General features: G+C 41.5%; 1 long non-coding RNA gene across 1 annotated transcript in view; it reads left to right on the plus strand.

Annotated features, from left to right (window-relative positions):
* The window catches only part of LOC144053824 (uncharacterized), a 39,763-nt gene that overhangs the window by 14,891 nt on the left and 4,470 nt on the right, over positions 1–20,402 (plus strand). Inside the window, exon 2 of the long non-coding RNA XR_013294520.1 lies at positions 16,752–16,922. This is a non-coding gene — a long non-coding RNA (uncharacterized LOC144053824). The remainder of the gene's footprint in view (positions 1–16,751; positions 16,923–20,402) is intronic.

Here is a 20,402-nt window from a genome sequence, read left to right on the forward strand (position 1 = left end):
TTCCAGAAGAGGCAGTAACATAGGGTGACCTACAAGAGTGGAGGTAGGAGTACACAGGTAGACTATGCAATAACCCCCACAAGTTTCACTTCTATGTTACAGCTAGTAACAAGATTATCATATGCTAAAATAATGATTGAGATGGGCCTTCTCAGGCCGACCGGTGGGGGAGCAACGCATAGCCAGCAAAGACTAGGCTACAGGATTGTTGTACATATTTTTACATTCTTCTGCTACTGATGCAATTCAACGGAATCATACTTTCCTCTAATTAATAAGAAAACAGACAAACTCCCTTATGAGTGGACAAAGTCTTGTTTTTTCCCTGCTTATAGCCGGGAGGTTTTGTTGACTTCCAATGTGTTTTGCAACATGTCACGGATTTGAGTTTATCAGTAGTTCATCTGTTGAGATGCAAGATTAGATCGGGTTTAATTTGGGAATACATGGTCAAAAACTAAACAAAATATTTTCGTCAACACGCATTTCTCACCAGACGAAAACTAGACTAGACTAAAACCCTCATTAATAAACAATAACGGGGACTAAATCAGTCTGCATTTTTGTAATGAAGACCAGACACAAATGTACTTCACTTAATGAAAACTGGACTAAAATCTATGGACATTTTAGTTCATGAACAAAAACGAGACGAATACTATATTATTTTGTAAAATCCTGTCTCTGCTAATCTGTCACTGTGACACTGTCATGTGACACACACCCTTTCAAATCTGCAGCTAGCGAGTGCAACATGCATAAACACATGGGAGACACCGGTCAGTCATGATTGACGTAATGGGCACCCCGTTTTAATTTATTCATGTACATTTACTCCTTTTAATGCTGAGCTCAACTCTCACGAAACTTGCTGCGAAACAGAATTGTCATTTGAACTTGATGAACTCTTTAACAACTTTCTCTACTTACACCTCTTTACTTTTTTTTAACGCGATATGACTAACAGTTGCTTAGTCATTCGATGCAAAATGATTATCAAATCTTGATGATGAGTCCCACTGTGATCATGGGACATTCCTAATTTTGTACTCAATAAACTGCTGCAGGCAGTGGCAGCACGTTGAACATGCAGTTAGAATGCGTGACGCACAGAATCTCAGTTCTGGAATACATTTAGCTGACATTGGGCAAAAACCTCGTACCTCCAAAATAGTCACTTTTCAGGTGACCCAAAAAACGGTATGTTTGTTCATAACATTACATTGATTGGTCAAACTGAACCACAGTATAGATTTTTGGAGAGAGAAAAAATTTAAATTTACCCAATTGTGACATATGAGGTTTCGGCCTGATGACAGCGATTTGCTCTTATGTGGAGTTTGCATTTTGTGCCGTTCCTAAGTTTAGCTAATTAGTAAGCTTAGCGGATTCAATAACTTTATGATCGCGGTAATGTTTGAAATGTGTTCAGAATGAAAAATGAAGCATCTTGTCAATTCTGATCCCAAATTTATCAAATACTATCTCAGTCTGGTGACACAGCTTTTAAAACCAGCGCGTGAAGGCACTTCTCTCTCTTTTCCTGGATCTCTTTTCCTAAACTCTCTTCCCCAAGAACTGCTCAAGGACTCTCTCTTCCCTGTAACTCCTCCGCCCTCTCTCCACCTCACGTCTGGCCCCATGAACTTTTCCTAATCATCACGAGAAACGTGGTCGCTGAGGCTGACTACGCGGCTTCTTCCTTTGAGCCACAACGCGCGTCCCAAAGGGTGCATCAAGCAAGGACTCGCAAACATCCTGCGCATCCCCCAAGGCGTGCGTGTCTGTTCCAGCCGTGAGTCCGAGGCGCCCACACAAGGACCTGCCGCGACATCCGCGCCACGGGTGCATCACCGACCAGCAGCCAGAGACTCCCGGGCAGCATTCCAGCTGGACGTGCGCCAGCCAAGGACCTGCCACGGCCTCCACGCCGGGCGTGCACCTCGCCACCGACCGGAGACCTGATGCAGCATTCCAGCATTCAACCGAGGATCGACGCTCGAGTCTCTCTCTCTCCAGTGTGATTGAACCAGTCCGTAAGTTGCGCCTGCATTTCAATCTGACCATAGACTACTGGTGCAACGCTTTTATTCAAACATAAAAGAATTGACAGGTCAAACGCTTCCATCTTTATCCCCCATCTACCTTTTTCATCTACCTTTTTTTTTTTTATCTTAGTTAGTTAGGTTGCAAGTTTTCTTTTTATCCTTGATTCACATTTTTATTCCGTTTCATTAATAGGTTAGGTTGTGACTGATATATGTGTGTTTACTAAATAAATTTGTTGTCTAGAAATTCCATTTCTGCCGAATAATTTGTGTTTACTGAGTGGATTAATAATGTTCTTATGAAAGCAAATAACTCCATGATTAACTAAAGTAGCAAGTTCAGATTATGAATACTTGATAATAGGATTTTTATTGTTTATTTTGCTCTTACAAACAAGCAAAGTCAACGTGGTGCCCCAGAGGTTGCTAAGGAAATTACAACTCCCCTCAGTACCGTCTAAATTTCTCATTAAGCCATTACGGCAACCCAAATAATCGCTACACACACATACAGGGATGCAGATAAAGGGACAGTTCCTGCTGCCAGCGGTGTAGTTGAGTGGAAGGCTTTCCATCTCCCCCTACTTTCCGAATCTGTCCCATGTGGCCCACTAACTTTTCAAACAAATTCCAGATATGTTGTAACATGTTTTTCCAAGCTGTCCTTGAATATGTCATGAGTTGCCGCGCGTGCAGACAACCACTCACAGAGATATTAGAAATCACAGACAGATGTATGCTGAATACAAAAAAAAGGATTGGCCAGCAAGTTGAGTAAAACTGATGATTGTGTAGCCAATTTATGTCAATCCAAGCAAATACCAGCTGACTTAAAGAAAGAGGTGACGTACTATATCCTGGACTTGTCGCTACGTACAAGACAGCTATTGACAAACTATTCACACTCAAATTCACAATTTACACCAGGGGTGGCCAAGTTGGGTCCTCGAGAGCCCCTATCCAGCCTGTTTTCCATGTCTCCCTCCCTCAGCGCAGCTGCATCTAATGATCAGCAAGCTTTGCAGAAGCCTGATAACGATCCTGATCATGAATCAGGTGTGTTAGTGGAGAGAAACATGGAAAACAGGCTGGATAGTGGCTCTCGAGGACCGAACTTGGCCACCCCTGATTCACAGTCTTCATTGGACCTAACATGCATGTTTTTGGAATGTGGGAGGAATAGTGCCCAGGAAGAAAAAAAACCTCACTCAAGCACAGCACAACACGTGAGCACCACACAGGGAGGCCCAAAGAGTGATTGGAAACCAAAACTAGACACGGGTCACCGGAGCCTCCCTCTGAAGCCAGGCCTTGAGGTGGGGCTCGTTGGCAAGCGCCTGGTGGCCGGGCCTGCACCCGTGGGGCCCGGCCGGGCCCAGCCCGAAAAGGAAACGTGGGTCTCCTTTCCCATGGGCTCACCACCGGTGGGATGGGCCAAAGGGGTCGGGTGCGTAGTGGGCGGGGACCTTGGCGGACCAATCCCTGGCTCAAGGGACATGGAATGTCACTTCTCTGGTGGGGAAGGAGCAACCTGTGCAAGCTGGTGTGTGAGGCCAAGAAGTTCCGACTATAGTCGGACTCGCCTACACACAGAGGCTTTTATCTCCAGGGCGCGCGCACATTCACGTCTCCAATGACAGGGTGAAACGGTAAATGGTGAGGTAAATATTTCCCCTTTGCTAGGTTGGCGCAGCCAATTTGTCTGTCGCCAGCTCACGGAAGCCGTTCGGCAGCGAGGCGGGCCCCCAATCTCCGGCTCGCGGAAGCTGCCTCCTTGCCACCCGCCCGCTGCCTCGCCACCGTCGGGGGACCTTTGCGAGAGAGAGCGGGGACCGGTTAGTCTTACCGCCGGCCATGCAGGGACCTCCGCGAGAGAGAGCGGGGGCTGGTCCACCGCTGCCCAACCGGGGCCTGCCTCACTGCCGAGTAGCTTCCGTGAGCGGCGAGCCGGCAGGCTCTGTGGAAGGCCGTGTGGGAAGCGGCAGCAACAGAATTTGCAGAGGCGGGCGAGGCAAACAATAAGGTAATTAATTATGCCTGTTGTAATGGCATTTTGTATAAAAAAAAAAAAGAAGTGGCATTTGGTGATTATTTATTTTATTAAACAGAAGATTATAAAAACATATGTAGCCTTAGCCTATCAATATTTCTTATGTGCAGACGTGAAAGACAGTGTGTAGACCGAAACAGGTGGCGCAGGAAAGCCTTGGCCACATCAAAATCATTTTTTTAACAGAAACGCTTGGAATCAGGCGAGCCTTGGCCACATTATTCACAGTTGAAACATTAGCACTGCTTGAATGTAAGAAAATAAAAGTGTACTGTCACTTAAGTAATGATTACATTCATTCACATACAGTACATGTATTGAAAATATTAAATGGAAATCATACTCCAATAAATGTCACAAAAAAAATTCCAAAACATTAATTAAAGAACATTTAAAAGCATTTGAGTTTTTGGGGAAATATATTGAATATTACTGGGGCGACTAGTGCAAAGACAATTTAGTATGGATTGGATCGGTATCGGCAGATAATGAACCCAAGGTATTGGAATCAAATCGGTAATGAAAAAAGTGGATCAGAGCATCCCTATTTGACACTAATATGTTTTGTTTAGTGACACTCTGTGAATTAGATTCAATGTGACAAACGCTTTGATGATTCACAACATCCTCGAAAACGTTGTATTTCCTAAGATCCGCCATGTTGTCAGGTCATTTGATCCACAGGATCCCATTGAAAAGAGATACAGTGCTGCCATCTGTTGGCCATAGCTAGTGGGTGTTTTTTATTTCTTCAGCTCATTCTTGAAACCAGAGTTCCCCAAGACGTTGCGGTGCCCTCTGAAAACAAACAAACATAGTTGACGTCAATTAACATTGATGGCGGTACTCGTTGGGATTCCCGTTAACTTTAATTTACGTTGACGACAGGAAAAGAGTGTTGGGCGTTAGGCACAGCTTGAAGTGCTGGTCTTCTGTTAGACCAGCATACCTTTATAGTAAACTCTATCTGTAGCCTCACCCTAAACTCAACTCAACACCCAACCTGTTCTTACTGCGCGTGACCTGTTCCCTACAGTGCATGCACAGAAGTGCAAGGTAGGCTACTCCAACGGGTATGCTGTTTTGTCGAGACTCAAGAACACCCAGGGAGGAGTTGCGTGTCTACAAACATACTAAACTAGACTAGAAGTGCCTGTTATTACGGCAAGGGCACGACTGTGGAGCAGATGACTATTACACTGTGCTGCTTTAAGTATAGGCCAACTCCATTTTGCCCCAATTGCTTCAGCTCATGATTAAGCAACAATTTCACACAATCTACCAAATTCTTTTTTTCTTTTTCTTTTTTTTTTTTTTCTTGGGAGAGCTCAGTATTGATCATTTGACATGTCATCATCATTTTTCTCCCTTTTTTTTTTTGTGCGTGTGTGTGTGCGTGTGTGCGTGCGTGCGTGCGTGTGTGTAAAAAAAAAAATCCCATACCGTTCACCTAAACCGAACACTTCAAAATCCAGCCAGAGTCGGGGGGCCGCCAGGAGACCCGAAGAGGGACCAAAGAAAAGAAAGAAAAGCGAAGCCCAGCACCGACCAGACACCACCCACCGGGCCACTAACCAGAGTCGTTCACCAACCCCAGAGACATCTAAATTCCAACAAATCAGGGAGACCTCAAGGGCCCAAAGAAGGAACTGAGGAAAGGTAGAAAGGACAGACGAAGCAGAGTGAGATCCACAGACACCAGCCTCCACCAATTCAATGACCTGAGGGAGAAACAGATTGTGTCTGAGTTTCGATAGATGCTGGTGTGGTGGATCTGGCATGCATGAAACTCTCCACCAAAGAGGGGAGCCGTCGACCCCCGCCAGGACAGAGCAAGCGCAACACCTCAGGGCCCCCCAGGCCGCGGCAGCGCCAAAGGATGACCCCCGGGCCCCGCAGGGGCCACTGGCCGGAGCGCAAACCCAGGAGCAGGAGCGCCCCCCACCCCAACGCGGCCCGCGCCCCCAACCCAATGCAGCAGGACGGGGCACTGCAGGCCCACCAGGCACCCCACCGATCCACCCTCCCAGGCATGTAAATGAGCGTATGTGGTGCATTAAAAGAAATGAATGGGGGGGGGGGCACACGGACAGGGGACCGCAGCACTGATCCATACTGCGGCCTGCCCCAACCGATGGTGTCTCCACCCTACCCCACTCACCCCCCAAAGTGTGTTATGTGCCCTCTGTGTCTAAAATGTATTGTGCAAAACTAGTGCAGTGAGTTAAGAGGGGCGACCAGCTGGGCCCCCCCAACCGGGCGGGGGCGGGAGGCGCACCCGCCCACCAAATCACCACCCACCCCCCCCGGGACCCCGGCTCGCCCGAAGTGCCCGGAGGCCCACCGGAGCGGGGCGGGCACAACACCAATAAAGCCAACCCCCCCGACCCCCGGAGCGCCGAGACCCGGGCCACGGATGGAACCCCCGGCCCAGGGGAAGGGGAGGAGGGTGGACAGGGGAGGGGGAGGGGACGGGGGAAGGAGACGACAGGAAGGGCAGGAGGCAGCGGCAGGGCCGCAGAGAGAGGGGGAGAGGAGGAGAGGAAGCAAGGGGGAGGAAGGGGGAGGGGAGAGGGAACCACGGGGCACCCCGGCGGCCCACAGGCCCCGAACCGCGTCGCCGGGCCCAGAGCGACGGACCGCGCCGGGGCGGCGCCGCCCCGAACACCAGGGAGAGCCCCGCAACACAGCACCCCCCACGAGACCCAGAGAACGACCAAGACGCAATCTACCAAATTCTTAACCGATTCATCAGTTGCACTTTCGTGTAGCTGGTTGGGTGCAAGGTTCTTGTCAGAGCGCACTGTTGATCAGAATTGCTGTTCAATGCCACGATGCGGTCAAACAATAAAAAATGGGCAGTTTAGAATGTTACGATTGACCTGTTTTCAGTCAAAATGTTGTTGTTTTTTATCAATTTGGAAGAATTGAGAGTCTGATTAATTTTCATGCTGAAGCGGAAGGACAGAGAGAACACATATGGCTTTTAATTGCTTCCACACCGTATTTTCAGGCTATATATACTGTGATGACACTCAGCTTTGTGATACAATACACGTTGGCCTGACCCATTTTCATCTTCTCTTGAAGTTAGAGAACTCCAAGATTTCTGTCTCTTGCTTAAGTAAACACTTTTTGCTAATTCGCTGGCTATGTCAAGCTGCAAAATAATCTTCGCATTCAATGAAAACAAGCGAGTCTTACTTGTGCATCACTTGGCTGAAGCACTTCAGTGTTTATGTTACAGCCATGGCAATCTCAAAGATTGTCATTTCGTGTTTACTGTCAGCAGGATTACTTGACACAAAACATTCTCAATAGCAAAACATGTATCACTTGTAAGGTTTTACAACAAATAACAAATGTGTAGCCATTATAAACAATTGAAACAAAGTAAAATGAAAAAAAATTCAATACTGGCAGAAATGTATTGTGTACATCTTGGTCATACGCCAAAGTACAACTTAGAGATGACACTGAGGAGGAATAGGAGACGGTGGGGGACTTTACTGTCTGGAGCCACACAAGCCATCAACAGCTCAACAACCTCAAAGACAAAGGAGCTGGTCATTAACTTTGGGAAGTCCAGACAAAGAGTGTGACCAGGACTCCTACATCTTACAAGCATCTTGGGCTGTGGCTGGACAGCAAACTTGACTGGACAAACAACACCGACCACCTGCGCCGGAAGGGCAAGATCAATCTGTACTTCTTGAGGAGACTACGGTCATAAAACATCTGCAGGAAACTCCTGTGGATGTTCTACCAGTCTGTGAAACCCAGCGTATCTTTTGTGTATGTTATCGTGACAATGTGTGACATTAACTGCAAAATGAACTTTTATCCCAGTCACAAGTTTAGCCGTTTATATGTTGTGTATGATGTTTAAATAGTGAATTGGTGGGAGGAAGATTTGTTTGGAAGGTGTAACTCACATTGTGGTTGTAGGCTAGTGGGCTAGGTAGCAAGAAGCTACAAGCGCGTAGCATGCCGCTGGACTCTCAGCTCAAACTTTCGCTCCTTCAGCAAAACAAGTAAGTTCCAGTGAATACCAGTTGCCATTTCCTCCTCCCGTCCATTAAGCTTTTTCAAACGGCCAGCGTGTGGTGGACACGACTAGTCAGTTCTTTCGTCCCCACCTATTCGTCCCCACCACATATAGCAACGGTCCCGCTCGCGCGGGCGTGCACACACGCTCTCTCGCTCTGTCGCTCTCTCTCACTCTTTCTCTCTCACCCTCGCTCTCTCTCTCATCGTAGAAATTGTAACCCCTCGAATTAATCCCCATTTTTAATAAATGTACCTGTGATCTGATTATGTTTTTTTCCTGTAACTGTAACGGAATACAGTTTTTTAAAAAAATTAAAAATTGTAATCTGATTACGTAACGCGGTACATGTAATTTGTTACTCTCCAAGCCTGTGTGTGTATAAATATATACAACCATCCATCCATCTGCCTTCGTAGCTACAGTAATTTGTTTTCCACCAGTTTTAAGATGTCCAAGGGCAGCAATAGGCAGCTTTTATTACGTTACTACATATTTTCCAACACACATCACCAACTTCTAACAAAACATTACAGAACATAGTCTTAAATCCATTAATTGACCGTTCTAATAATACAACATGTAGGCGATTACAATCTACTAAAGTAATAGGGGAATATATGGATGACTTTGGCCTCGTCGACAGCTGGAGACTTAAAAACCCAAATAAGAATGAATTTACCTTCTTTTCCGCTGTGCACCGGTCTTTTTCAAGAATTGATTATTTTCTTACAAATAACTCTATTGCTGATAAAACTGTTATAAAAATACATCCTATTATTATTAGCGACCATGCACCAGTCTCCCTTTCCCTACAAGTTGATTATACCTTTAAACCACCACCGACATGGCGTTTTAACATCTCACTGCTAAACGACGCAGAGTTTGACAAAATTATAAGGAAAGACTGGGCAGACTTTTTGGAAATAAATGACTCTCCAGACCTATCGCCATCTCTTCTCTGGGAAACTGGGAAAGCAGTAATTAGAGGTAAAAATTATATCATATTCATCTTATAAAAAGAAACAGGATCAAAAATCAGAAAATTGACTTGGAAGATAAAATTAAACAACTGACTGATGAGTACGCCATAAACCCAAATAACCAAATATGGACTGACTTACAAAATACAAAAATACAGTTAGACGATATGCTAACTAAAAAGACAGAGTTTATAAGACAACAATTGAGATACAACAACTTTGAATATAATAACAAATCAGGTAAATTTCTTGCAAACCAACTTCAACGCAATCGGGAAAAGTCTCTTATAACGGCTATTAAAGGGACAACTGGTGAATGCACACAATCACCAGAAGAAATGAATCACATTTTTTATAACTATTATCGTAACCTATACTTAGAAACTAACAAGCCTAACCCTGAGCATATTGAGGCAGTCCTCAGTAGCTTAAATATACCTCAGTTAACTACTGAATATAAAGACATGTTAGATGCGCCACTTACTATAAACGAGTTGTACAGTGCTCTAGATAGGATGCCTAATGGCAAAGCACCTGGCCCGGATGGTTATCCGGCTATATTTTTTAAGCACTTCTGGTTAATGCTTGCTCCACTATTCTTAAGAGTAGTAACAGAAATTAAAACTAAGGGTTACATACGCCCACACATGAATACAGCAGCAATTAAACTTTTATTAAAGCCAGAAAAAGACCCCACCCTTCCATCAAGTTACCGTCCGGTTTCACTAATTAACACTGATATTAAAATTATCACTAAGGCTTTCACATCTAGACTAGAAACAGTAATCTCGACAATCATTCAAAGCGACCAAACAGGCTTTATTAAAGATCGTCACTCTACTAATGATATTAGGAGACTCTTTAACCTTATTAGCATGTCACAGCGGCATGATAAAAAGGCAGTTATTATATCATTGGATGCAGAAAAAGCTTTCGACAAAGTTAACTGGTCCTTCCTCTTTGCTGTTTTAAATAAATTTGGCTTTGGGAAATCATTTATCCACTGGGTATCAGTATTATATGATTCTCCTAAAGCTACAGTTACTACTAATGGGATTATATCTCAGAGCTTTACTTTACAGAGAGGCACAAGACAGGGATGCCCACTATCCCCTTTATTATTTGCAATATTTATTGATCCACTTGCATTAACCATACGCCAGGAAAGAAGGATTCAAGGAATTCACTCTGGGGTAACAGAACATAAAATTTATCTATATGCCGATGACATCTTACTTTATTTAGAAAAGCCGGCTACTTCGTTAGGGGAAGTATTTAACTTAATAACTAAATTCACACAGTTATCAGATTATTCTATTAACTGGACAAGATCAACACTTCTACCTATTACAGAAAATTCATGGAACCCTGCAAGCCAGGACCCACACTACTCATTTCCTATAGGTAATTTAAAATACTTAGGCATAAAAATCTCACCTAAATTAACTGATTTAATTCATTTAAACTTTTCTCCACTTCTGGATAACATTTATAGTGACTTGGAGCGCTGGAATAATCTTCCTATTTCTCTAATAGGACGAATAGCCACCATTAAAATGAAAGTTTTACCCAAAATAAACTATTTTTTCTCAATGATTCCATTTAAACCTACGGCTAAATGGTTCCAGTTGTTGGACTCAGCCGTTACAAAATTTTACTGGAATAAAAAAAAGCAAAGATTAGTCTATCTACTCTTCAGAAAAGTAAATCCAAAGGTGGTCTAGAGGCACCAAATTTTATGTACTACTATATAGCTAACCAGCTACAATATATCGTTCTATGGGCACAACCCAACAGAGACACTAACTGTTGGCTGGAACTAGAACAGAAGGATTTTAATAACCTCAGATTTCGAGATTTACTCTTTATTACAACATCGATTAAGCGACATAATTGTTTTAAAAACCCAATGATTTCCGCCACCCTGACTGCCTGGTGGAAGGCACTAGAATTGACAAAAGCCCAAGTAGAGCCCTGTGGGCTTTCCCCCCTATGGCATAACCCCGACTTACAATTTAACAACCAACGGCTTTATTTAGGTGTGTGGGAGCAGAAAGGAATTACACATCTCCACCATCTCTTCTCAGATAATATGTTTATATCATATACATCCTTGCTCCAAAAATACAATATAAAAAACGGAAATTTTTTACATTATCTACAAGTTAAAAATATGATAAAGAAAAAAATTCCAACACTTCGGGGTACGCTCAAACCGCCTGTTTTAGCTAAAGATATTAACAAGCTTTCTCCGACAACAACAAAAAAACTTTCAAAAATATATAAGTTACTTTTATATACTGATAAAATGTCTTTACCCATCTCGAAATGGGAGACAGACTTGTCTATAGCACCGGAATCTAACTTTTGGATTCAAGTTTGTGAAAACGCATTTAAAATGACAAAACACACAAATTTACAACTTATCCAATATAAAATTATTCATAGAACATACATTACTCAATATATGATGAAGAAAATGGGACTCTCAGACTCCGACATTTGTCTCCAATGCTTACAAAACACTACAGACACTTATGTTCATGCCTTATGGTTATGTACTCCGGTTATGTATTTCTGGACTAAAGTCTTAGAAAAACTTTCCGCTATTTTGGACTGTAGGATACCTTTATCTCCAAACTTGTGTTTGCTAGGTGACCTAACAACAACTGACTTACCACATAAACAATTTCAATCTACACTTGTAGCCCTTACTATCGCTAAAAAAACAATTCTTGTTAACTGGAAAAATAAATAAACTCTGAATATCGACCAATGGTCTAACATCCTCATAAATCACATTTTAATGGAAAAAATATCTGCGTCAAATAAAAAACAGATATCAAAATTTATACAAACATGGTCTACGTATATAGAATTTTTTAACCTAATTCTGGTTACTTAATTCTGTCTGGTAGCGAGAGCCACTATATCATGATAACTTACATTGATGTTTCTACATTTGGCAATTTATTATTATATTATATTATTAGTATGGGATTTTTTTTAATGGGCTTTAGGTGAACTGATGAATACACACACGCACGCACACACACACGCACATACACAAACTCACCCACATACAAAAAATATATATATATATATACTGTGCATATATATATATATGTGTGTGTATATATATAAAAAAAAAAAAAAGAGAACTTTTTTTTTTTTTTTTAAAAGGAGAGCAATGATGATGTCAAATCGAATGAACAATACTGAGCTCTCCTTAAAAGAAGAAAAATAAAAAAATAAAATAAATAAAATAAATAAAATAAATAAAAAATAAAATAAAATAAAATAAAAACATTACAGAATGTATTTCCAGCTCCCTGGTTTGCCATGACTGTCCAACATTACAAGCGATGTACCCATTCAGAATTTGGCTGGTTTCATTGAGTGCCCTCATATGAAGTGAGTTACTAAACTCAATGCAAAACGAATTGTGTAAAAGAGTCAAAACAAAACAGCAGCTTGCATCACCCTCTCACAAGACTACTCAAAGCTCCTCAAATTATCACCTTGAAATGAATTGATCAGGTGGCATGAGAAAGCAGTAATTTGCAATTTGTATACCGGCACATCAGTGAACTCTCTTTCATGTGTCTCAAAATGAAGAGCACATGTCCTCTGTATTAAGTTCAGTGCAGCAGGGCAAAGATTTGCGTCTCCAGTGAATGTGATTTACAGATTTAAACGCTGCAAAAGTACACACAAGAGCATACTTGTGCCAAATATTTGCTTTCCACAGAGACAAACCACACTATTTGTCAAGTTGGTGTTGAAGACACTTGTAAGGGATTATTGCTACAGTCCCATAAAATAGTATGTTCCTGTGCTGTGAAACCAATAACATTCGGGCCTCGAAAAAAATGGGAAAAACATCCATCGTGTCTGTGTAAACGATGTCCTCCTGCACTGACAAGCCAAGCGAATGATTGGAGTAACTGTTTTCCTGACATGCTATTTCTAGTTTATGTGGACCAAATCATAAAAAAAACAAACCACTATTATTCATATTCACACTTGCCATTTTATTTTTCCTAGTTGGATGTGTGTGTAGTATTTGAGATGTGTGTTTCATTTTTTTATTTAACCTTGATTCCCAATAGGGAAATCTGGAAATAGACCTTGCTTTGCGAACATATGTTCTGACCGAAATCTGACTGACTGACTGCCTTTTCCTATATCACGTGATGTGACATATGCGTTGCAGCTGTATTTAAGTGGCAGCAGCAAACTAGGAGAAATGCGCCACAGGGAGGGGCAGGAAAATGCAGGACTTTCTTGAGAAAATTGGGACACTGTCAAGTTTGGCTGCATGCAATTAATTGCGATGTAATGTGCAATTTATTTTTCACAGTTTAAAATACAGTAGTCCAATTAACATGCCTGTGATGTGCGCTCATCAAAATACCCCTAGGAGAAAAAAATATAGCACACCCCAGTGCTTAGACAATTTCACGGAACAATCAAGAATGTTCCTCTTGTCAGAAGCTAATGCTCTTGGCTAACAATAGTCTGTGCATCCAACAAATATAAAGGGAAGCTTACTTGCGTTTTAGCTTTGACATGACAGGTGCGGTGTTATTATTTATGATATTATTTCAGACAGTCATCCAAAAGTGACTCTATTTGTATATAATATATACAATATAATATAATATAATATTGGTGCCTGTAGTGGCGGCAATCCCCAAGCCCACTGGTGGACACCAGCGGTAAGGGATGCCGTCAAGCTGAAGAAGGAATACTATTGGGCCTTTTTGGCCTGTGGGACTGACTGGTGCCGGCTGGCTAAGCGGAACGCAGCTTTGGTGGTTGCTGAGGCAAAAACTCAGGCTTGGGAGTTTGGCGAGGCCATGGAAAACGACTTCTGGATGGCTTCGAGGAAATTCTGGTCCACCATCCAGCTTCTCAGGAGAAGAAAGCAGTGCACCATCAACACTGTGTATATTGGAGATGGGGTGTTGCTGACCTTGACTCGGGTCTGGGCTTCCCTGCTAAAGCTGCTGCCCCGCGACTCGACCCTGGATAAGCGGTAAATAATGGATGGATGGATAGATGCAAGAATGCATTACATGGACCAGTACAGAAACAATGAGAAAGCCAAACGAATCCAGAAGATTCTGAGGAGAACTGTAGATTTACTGGAAGCTAGAAAATGTTTCAATCGCTTTCTGGCAAGTGGTGATATTTTGATTTGTTTCTTATTAGATAGCAGGATTACACAATGGATTTTTTAAATATAAATATTGTACTGTTGCTTCTTTGACATTATTTATATCGTACACTGATTTCTTATGAGAAAGCTAACTTAAACATATTTGTTAATAGCACAAACAGAGCAGCAACACATCAAACTACTTCATTCATTTATACTCGTAACACTTCAGGTCATTGCAATAGAATTCAGTTCAGAGTCAGAGTATAAATAGGGTGTGTGATGTGATGGGAAGCGCATGATTCATGATAGCATATACCAGTAGGAAAAAGTTGAAAGTTAAAAGGCTGGTGGGAATATGCTTGTGCTTTGGAGTAGATGCCTTTGCTTTATTATTAAAAAAATGTCCATGCTAGTAAATAAAAAGTTTCCAAGCAGGAGTAAATCAATGCTCCATACATTGGGCATCCACTGTTACCATCACTGTCCAACAATCCATCAACCCAATCTTTTATATGATATTCTTTTTCCATACACTTTAGGTTACTGATTTTTCCTTGAGGTTCCACATCACTTTCTGTTTTTCCCACGGTATCCCCGGGAAAGGCAAATGAAAGAGATAAAATGTTGTTGTTTTTAACACTGGAAAATACAGCACTGTTTAAAATTCATTTGACTTCAATTTTCCTTAACAGATGTAATCACATAACCTTGCCAGCAAGCTGAATTTGTGTGGTAGTTGGAAAATACAGCACTGTTTAAAATTCATTTGACTTTAATTTTCCTTAACAGATGTAATCACATAACCTTGCCAGCAAGCTGAATTTGTGTGGTAGTTGTTCACAAACACCACAAGAATCCATCTTGTAGTGCTCTAGCTGATCCGTTCGCAACCGACCTTTTTTTAGGTCGGACCAATCAGGCGTTGTTTAGTGCGGGATATGCAGCTGTGACGAAACCAGTAAGCAACAACACGGGTAGAAACAAAGCTAACAGACGAATGGACACTGCAATTATTTCTGTTCTTGCAGAATTACTCACCGTTTCCTTGTTGAATGTTGAACAGCAAGAGGCGCTTCGTGCATTTTTATCTGGTAAGGATGTTCATGCTTATTTTTTGCTAAGATGAGACCAAAGATGACATTTTCCTCCGTTGCCATGATTGGGCAAAATAAATGTGCACAAGATACCACATCGTCCAATCAGCTCAAAGTACTGTACAGAATGTTCCGCCTTTCCCGAGCAAATCACCGTGGAGCAGTCCTAGATTGATATTGTGGAGAACTCCTTTGAATGAATCACAATTATCAATCTGGTTATTGCCAGGTTAGTAATCACATGACGGCCAGTATTGCTGATGTCTCTAGCCTCAGACTACTATTTTCAGAAGATTGACTAGAAAAAGCGCTTCTTCGACCAATATGTGCTTAGTTATATTTACTTAACTCCGGTTGTCGCGTTGTCTATGACTAAAAGCCATGCACTTCATTTACATGTACAATTGCAATTCTCAAACATGATCATTCATATTGATACTGTAGATTCAGTTGAACTCATAAGTTTACATAAACTAGAGGCAAGCTAAGTTAGCATTAGCACTGTAAACAAGCCTACGTTAGCCAAGACCGTTACCTTGGAAGCATGGTTAAATTTTTGGGAAATTACATCAATTAAATATCAAAAAGAGGTGATAAACTCAACTGTTCAGCCCCCCCCCCCAAATCAAATAACAATAATAAGTTTTGTGTTGCGTGTTTCCAGTACATTTTAATGGTGGGACTTACTCTGCCTGTTAATGAAGCCTAAACAAAGAACCTTTTAAGACTGTTGATTTGTTTTTATCCAGGAGTGTGGTTCAGGCCAGTTGCTTCCAGAACAAATAATACATTGTATTTTACATAGTGTGAAAAAGTAATAAATACAGTATTACTGTCTCTGAGTTGTCATGTGTTTATTTTTGCATCACTTTTATCAAAACAACAGCAAAATGTACACTCAACTAAAATATAAAAGCAAAACTTCTGTTTTTGCTCCCATTTTTTATGAGATGAACTCAAATATCTAAAGCTTTTCACACGTACACAATATCAAAATTTCTCTTAAATATTGTTCGCAAACGAGCCTAAAACATCTTTGTATGAAATTCAGGTTGTCGATTGTGGCATGTGGAATCCTCCTTAATGGCTGTGTGAAGTTGTTGGATTTTGGCAGGAACTGGTACGCGCTGTTGTGTATGCCGATCCAGAATATCCCAAACATGACATGTCCAGTGAGTATGCTGGCCATGCAAGAACTGTTCCAAGAATTGTCTAGACATCTTTGCAACATGGGGCCATGCATTCTCCGACTCCTACTGCAACATGAGGAGATGTTCTTGGATGTATGGCTCCCATCATGGTATCTCTGTGCATTCAACATGCCATCAATAAAATGCACCTGTGTTCTTTGTCCATAACAGGCCCATACCATAATCCTACTACCACCATGGGACTCGAGCCACAACATTGACATCAGAAAACCGCTCATCCACACGAAGCCACACACACTGTCTGCCATCAGCCCTAAACAATGTAAACCGGGATTCATCCGTGAAGAGAACACCTCCCCAACGTGCCAGACGCCATCGAATGTGAGCATTTGCCCACTCAAGTCGGTTACGTTACGGCGATGAACTAGAGTCAGGTGGAGACGATGAACTAGAGTCAGGTGGAGACCCCGATAAGGATGGAGAGCATGCAGATGAGCTTCCCTGAGACGTTTGTGCAGAAATTTGTTGGTTATGCAAACCGATTGTTTCAGGAGCTGTCCGAGTGGCTGGTCTCAAATCGATCTTGAAGGTGAACATGCTGGATGTGGAGGTCATGGGCTGGTGTGATTAAACGCGGTCTGCCGTTGTGAGTCTGGTTGGATGTACTGCCAAATTCTCTGAAACGCTATTGGAGACGGCATAGACAGCTCTCTCATTTTACCTTTGTGTTTTTTCTCATGAAAGTTGCCCGTTCCTCCGTTTGTTCATGCAAGCCAACAACAAAACAACAACAACAAAATAGTCAGATTCTTGTTTTGGAGCGAAGTGTGCTTTGTTTGAAGGCGGCATTTAAGCTTACTTGGGAGTAAGCCAACAACCATATTGCTGCTTCCCCAGTCACCTCCACTCGCCCTTCTGAATTTGGTCCAGAGTCTAGTTCAGAGTAAGCATCATTCCTTTTTCTTATCGTGGTCTAGCCACCATGTCACCGTCACGGCCACCTGACGCATCCACATGTTTCTCGTCTCAAAGTACAAAGCAAAAAGCTATCTGCTGCCTATGAATCGACGCCATTCGTCTTTATTAGTAGGCATGTGATAAAAAGCAACATTCCCATGAGGGCTGTGACGTCAAGTGCAAAAGGTCAATATTAAAAGAAGTGAAAATACAATGGGAGCTGATTCACTTGACAGGAGACTGCAAAATAAGGATTATTATTAATTTTTGGAAGAGGTCAAAGTTATAAACGTGTACGTGAAAGCCCCACTGCCATCTAATATAGAAGGTGTGTGTGGCTCAGAAAATATAGTAGAATTATGGCGCAAACATTATGGTGATTTGTTCAATTCTGTCAAAAGTAACAATGTTGTCATTGATAATGTTGATATGACTGAGGGTTTGGTAGTTCGTACTAGTGAAGTATATGAAGCCATTCTGAACCTTAGAAATAATAAAGCTTGTGGACTAGACATAATAACAGCAGAACATTAAAAATATTCAAGCTATAGATTATGTCCTCTGTTATCAATGTGGTTTACTGGGTTTTGGACTCATGGTGTTTTACCTGATTGTATGATTGTCATTAAAAACAAGGTAGCTAAACTAAACAGTTTGCAAAACTATAGGCCAATTGCTCTTGCTAGCGTTCTCTCAAAAGTGTTCGAGATTATTTTGTGCACTAGACTGGAAATGTTTGTGTCAACAAGTGATAATCAGTTTGGCTTTAAGAAAGCGCATGGCACCGGCATGTGCATTTGTGCTCTAAAAGAAATTGTAGGAAAATATCTCAGTTTGAGTACTTCAGTTTTTCTGTGTTTTATTGATGCCACAAAGGCTTTTAACAGAGTAAATCATTCAAAGCTATTTATTAAATTAATTAATAGAGGTGTGCCTCGATACTTGGTACGCATTCTTGCTTTTTGGTATGCAAATCAATTCATGTATGTGAAATGGGACAAAGTCTTTTCCGAGCCTTTTCATGTTAGTAATGGTGTTCGGCAAGGGGGATTTTTCTCTTCGGCTTTATTTAATCTGTACATTGATGACCTATCTTCACAATTGAACAGTTGTGTCCTTGGAACAGCAGTTGTCAACCATCTCATGTATGCAGATGATTTGGTGGTGATCAGCCCGTACAGTGCGGCGATGCAACAGTTGATAAAATGTATAATCCCACTAAAAGCAATATGATGATTGTTAGAAGCAAGGAGGACACAAATGTTGTATTTCCTGTATTTTATTTACAGTATGTGGAAAGTCTTTCATACATGCTTGTGAAGTCAAGTAACTGGGACATTTTTTAGCTGATTACTGGCGGGATGACAGAGACATTCAGAGACAAAATTGTAAACTATATGCCCAGGCGAACATGTTGATGCGTACATTTAAGTATGTGTTCTCCTCATGTGAAGTGTGCCGTGTTTAAAGCCTAGAGCACCACTTATATTCACTTTTAGTCATTTATTTATTTCGCTAAAAAAATAAACAACTAAATTTCATTGGTCGAGTGAGCGGATAAGCGAATAAGGAAGTCTCGCCGGCTTGCATTGGAGAGCTCCAGCAATGGACGACTATTTTGTCCACTGTCACCTCGAAGTCAAGTCGCAAGTGGTGGTGAAAGTGGGCAATTGCTGGAGCTCTCCGTGCAAGTCGGCGAAACTTCCTTGTTCGCCCATCCGCTCACTCGACAAATGAAAGGAGGTTTGCAACGTCGGAGTCCAACCCAAGACACGCTTAGGACCGCCACCTCATTTGAATAAAATTTCATCCTGCCAGTATGGACCAAAACTGCCAAAATTTAAAATAATGAAATGACTAAATAAATAAATAAATGACTAAAAGTGAAGAAAAAAACGGACTTAAAGAATATAATTCAAAAATTAAATACAATCGTATTTATTTATGTATATATATTTGTTGTTGTTTTTATTTCCATTCATTAAAAAAAAATGGATTTCATTTTCGAATTATATGTTTTACATCCGTTTTTATTTTCACTTTTATTTTTTTATTTTTTTTATTTAGTCATTTATTACTTTGAATTTTGGCAGTTTTGGTCCTCCGTGGTGGTGGTGGTGGGGGACAACAAGTTACAACAGCAGAGAGGACAGGCTCGCGCGTGCACGAAAGTAGCGGGGGATGGGCACGCAACTCATAGGCAATCTTGCCACTTAACCAACAGGAGCAACATCCGATCAGAGCGCCAAAACAACAGCCCTTTAAACGTGAGAAATTGGCTCGTGAGCGTGACATCGGACTGAAATGCTTGAGTTTTATTTTTTTTGTCAAAACATGACTTGCCATTATTTTAAGAGGCTGACAATTTGCAGCAAATATGTGTTCCACAGTTTGTCTTACTGTGAATCATCTTCTCATATCTGCAAGCTACTGCTAACTGTAGAGGTGTACAGTACTTCGCAGGTCACCAACTATAAACTTAATTGGTCTTATGTATGGTTTAGGACATGCCTGTCATTTCTTTGTCAACCCTAGCTCAGCAGCCATCCTGTCAGTAGGCTAGGTTGTTAGTTTACAATGTTATTGAACTAACAGTGTGTTTTTGAAAAATTGTTTTATAAGCTTATTTTATACGCTACGAGTGTGTCAAAACAGACCCAAACCACACAAAGACTTTGGTTTCACCAGAGCATGAATTTAGTGAAATATTTTTAAATTCGTTTAAAAAGAGGTTGCTGACAAAGTCCAAAGGCTTTGCTGCAATACAATAATAAAAAATACAATGTGGTACTTTTATGCATTTGAAACTAAAGAAACTTATAAATGAGCCACTGCCGACCCTGACACAAGAGGAAGGTTAAACTAGCTTAACACTTTTTGTCAGTTCCAGCAACCCCAAGACAA

The sequence above is a fragment of the Vanacampus margaritifer genome, chromosome 6 (assembly GCF_051991255.1).
Source record: "Vanacampus margaritifer isolate UIUO_Vmar chromosome 6, RoL_Vmar_1.0, whole genome shotgun sequence".
In the NCBI taxonomy this organism is placed as follows: domain Eukaryota; kingdom Metazoa; phylum Chordata; class Actinopteri; order Syngnathiformes; family Syngnathidae; genus Vanacampus; species Vanacampus margaritifer.